Below are 4,483 nucleotides of genomic sequence, written 5' to 3'. Positions count from 1 at the left end.
CCCTGGGTTTTCTTTTTTCCCTTTCTATCCTAGATTGGATATTAGAGAAGGTGGCAACACAGAAACTCCAATAAGCACAGACAAGAGGCAGGAAACTGAAAAACCTCCCCCCCCCAAAAAAAAAAAAACCTTTCTCTAATCAAAAGACAAGAAAAGGGATATCCTAGCAAAACAGAATTTTAGACAAGAACAATCTATTTCAGCCAAATACCACAGATAAAAACTGCAGTTTCCATTCCCCTTCCCCTACCCCTTCAGTACTCAAGTAGACAGCCTCGACTTTTATTTTTACTCTTGCCAGTATATTATGTAGCATTCTAAATCCTGCCACCAGTGTGGTGTCGGAGATCAAGTGAGAAGCTAATAATTTCGTCCTGTGCCCAGAAATTCATCCATAAGTAGCAGTAACAAGGAATCCCATCCTTTCCTTGTAGGTATCAGAAACCTCCGGGAGAGGCAGGACCCCTACCACTCAGCAGTAAAGACAGCACACCTTCACAATCGGTGAAGACCCCATAAGAAATCTGATATTTTACCCTCATGCTATGGTAACCCAAAACTCTATCCCCTCCCCATTAGATGGTATCAGAGACTAGTCCAGTTGGGACTTCTCACCACTGGGTAACATGACTACCTTCCCAAAACATCAGTGGAATACAGATGGATAGTAGTAATAAGGAGCTTCTTCTCCCAACCAAGATGTATCAGTAAAGGCCTAGTTGGGAGCCTAAACTCCCACCTCAACCCAGGAGTAATGAGAGACAGCTCCTTCCTTCACCACCACTGGCCATCTATAGAGGCTAAGAGGAGAACTTTGACTTCTATCCTCACCAGCAGTAACAAGGCAGTACCATGTTTTATCCACTAGAATGGTGCCAGCAAAGTCCTGTGATAGCATAAGATTTACATAAGATCCAGTCTTGTAACATAATACCCACAATGTCCAAGTTTCAATATATATAAAAAAAAAATCACAAATACTAAAAATTAAGATTGCAAACTGAATAAAAAAACAAATGTCAACACCAAGATGGCACAAATGTTACAATTACCAAACAAGGATTTTGAAGCAGCCATCATAAAAGCTCTTGAATAATTACAAACATACTTAATGAAAAAAAAAATAGGAAGTCTCAGCAAAAAGATATAAGATATAAGATATAAAGAAAAAAAAAAACAAATGGAGCTTTAACAACTAAAAAAATAACTGGGGAAAAAAAAAAAACCACAACAGTAGAATGGAGAAACAGAAGAAATAATCACTGAATTAGAAGACAGAACACAAAAATTACCCAATCTATGAGAAAACAGATACCTCCCCCAAAAGAAAGGCCTCAGAAATTTATGGAACTTAAAATCTTGCTTTTGTGTCATTAGAGATCCAGAAGAGAAGACAGATGGGGTTAAAAAGTATTCCAAAAAACAATGGTTGAAAATTTCTCAAATTTGGCAAACAAACAAACAAAAAGAAAAACCCCACAGATTGACAAAGTACCTGCAAATAGGATATATGCAAAGACATCCATGCCAAAGTACATCTTATCAATCTTCTAAACTAAGACAAAAGAAAAAACTTGAAAGTAGCCAGAGAAACAATGCACTAATTACAGTTTTTTTTTTTTTAAATCAAAGACCATGGAAGCCAAAAGGAAAAGATACAATATTTTCCAAATACAAAAGAACAGTCAAATCAGATTTCACATCCAGCCAAAAATGCATCGGGAATAATGGTGAAGTCAAGACATTCTCAGATGAAGGAAATAAAATTTGTCGCCAGAAGCCCTACCCTAAAAGAATCAAAAAAGGAAGTTCTCTAAACAGAAAGGAAATAGATAAAAAGTACTCTACAAGACAATGATGAAGAAATCAAAGATGTAAATAAACAGACATTCCATATCCAGAGATTGGAAAACTCAATAGTATAAAGATGTCAATTCTCCCCAAATTGATACAGGTTTAATGAAATTCCTATCAAAATCCTGGCAAGATTATTAATTTTTTTATAAATACAAACAAAATCATTCTAAAATTTATATGGAAAGGCAAAGGAACTAGAGACAAAACAATTTTTTTGTGTTTTTACCAATTTTCAACAAGTATTCAAGTCTATCTCCAATAGCCATTTAAAAATACAGAATGCTTCATGAATCTGCTTGTCATCCTTGCAGAGGGGCCATGCTAATCTCTGTATCACTCCAATTTTTAAATTTAAATTAGCCAACATATAGTACATCATTAGTTTCATATGTAGTGTTCCTCAGTTGCATATAACATCCGGTGCCCAACACCCAATTACCCCATCCTCCTACTCCCCTCCAGCAACCATCAGTTTGTTTTCTAGTTTCTCATGGTTTTCCGCTGATGACTTCCCAGTTTTCCCTCCCTTCCCCTATGATCTTCTGCACTGTTTCTTATATCCTACATGAGCAAAACCATGTAACTGTCTTTCTCTAATGGACTTAATTTGCTCAGCAGAATACCCTCCAGTTCCATCCACATCAATGTAAATGGTAGTTATCCTTTTGGATGGCTGAGTAACATTACACTGTGTGTGCATATACACACACACACTTAACTTTCTATATATATATCCTTATCCATTCATCTGTTGGACATCGGGGACAGTCTGGCTATCATGGACATTGCTGCTATAAAATTGGGGTGCAGGTGCTCCCTCAGATCATCACATTTGTATCTTTGGGGTAAATACCTACTAGTGCAATTGCTGGGTTGTACAGTAGCTATATTTTTAACTTCTTGAGGACTCTCCATATTGTTTTCCATATATTGTTCCAATTTTAGGATATATGCTGCCGAAGCGAGCACAAGCCAAAACAATTCTGAACAAGAATCATGTGAGAGGAATCACTCTACCTGATTTCAAAACTGATTATGTAGGCACAGAACTAAAGACTATGTTTTATTGGTGGAGGGACTGAGACAATTAATGGGGCAAAGAACTCAGAAGACCCGATACAAGTATGACTAACAGATTTGTGACAAAAGTGCAAAAGATATTCAGTGGAGGAAATGCAGTCTTTACAAACTAATGGTGCTAAAATAATATCAACAGTCAAAAAAATAAATCTTGATCTAAACCTCACACCTCATACAAAAATTAACTCAAAATAGACCAGAGACTTAAACGTAAAACAAATTATAAAACTTGTAAAAAATCGTAATCATAATATAGGAGAAAATCTTCAGGATCAAGGGCTTGGATAAGAGTCCTTGAACATTACACCAATACCATGAAAAGGGTGGGAGGAAACCCAATTAAGATGGACTTCATCAAAATGAAAAACTGTTGATTTCCACAAGATTCTGTTAAGAGCATAAAAGGCAACAGAAAATATTGCAAACCACGTATCTGACAAATAACTCCTACCTAAAATAAACTACTCTTAGAATTCAACATTGTAAAAACAATCCAAATAGAAAATAACCAAAAGAAATGAAGAAATATTTTACCAAAGAGGAAATATGGATGAGAAATAAACATGAAAATATGTGCAACATCATTAGCCATTAGGGAAACGGAAAGAACCATGAGACACACTCCCATCAGAGGAGCTTAAAATAAAAATTAACACTACCAAATGTTTATGAGGATGTGAAGAAACTGGATTTCTCATAAATTGCTGATGAGAATATAAAATGGTACAGCCATTCTGGAAAACAGTTTGGCCATTTCTTTTTTAAAAACTAAAGATAAACTTACCACTCAACACTCCCAGTTGTTTATCCCAGAGAAATGAAAACTCATCCGTGTAAAAACTTATACACATTGGTTCGTAACAGCTTTATTTATAATAGCCAAAAACTGGAAATAATCAAAACGCACTACAATGGGTAAATAGCTACACAAACTGTGGTACATAAATAGCATAGAATATAACACAGTAATAAAAAGGAATTCCTACATGCAAAAACTTGAATGCATCTCAAGGAAGTTATGCAGGGATGGTGGGGGAGGGGGGATAAATCCCCCAAAGTAATAACCTGTATGATTCCATTTAAAAAATGATAAAATTATAGAGATGGAGAAAAGATTAGTGATTGCCACGGTTTAGGGATGGGGGGGAGGTGAGGGTCAGTGTCCATAGAAGGCTAAGCGTTAATTTTAAAAGAACAGCAAGATGGAGAACTTACTGGTGACGAAATAATTCTGTTATCTTGACTATAGTTGTGGTTACACAAATCTATACATAATAAAATTACACCCACACTATGCTAATATCAAATTCCTGGTTTGGATATTATACTATAACTACTCAAAATGTAACCATCGGGGAATAAAAATAACTATCAGATACGAAATAAACTTCTTAAGGATTCTTTAGGGGGAAATGAAACACCCATCTATTAAACTTACTTAAAATAAGTCCGTTTGCTCTGTTTTTAGCTTGGGAAGAGATCAAGGTTTTGAAAGCACCTTGCGGATGTTTCTAGTTGAGAAATGTCATTTATTGTGTAAAGTAAA

At 35.6% G+C, this 4,483-nt stretch overlaps 1 pseudogene; it reads right to left on the bottom strand.

Annotated features, from left to right (window-relative positions):
* Positions 1 to 2,125: 2,125 nt before the first annotated feature.
* LOC129501077 (U6 spliceosomal RNA) lies at positions 2,126 to 2,226 on the bottom strand (annotated as a pseudogene).
* Positions 2,227 to 4,483: the final 2,257 nt, after the last annotated feature.

This window comes from Nyctereutes procyonoides, unplaced genomic scaffold, assembly GCF_905146905.1.
Source record: "Nyctereutes procyonoides isolate TBG_1078 unplaced genomic scaffold, NYPRO_anot_genome, whole genome shotgun sequence".
NCBI classification, from domain to species: Eukaryota; Metazoa; Chordata; class Mammalia; order Carnivora; family Canidae; genus Nyctereutes; species Nyctereutes procyonoides.
Note: the sequence above shows the minus strand (reverse complement) of the source record. Positions and strands in the feature narration are given on the sequence as shown.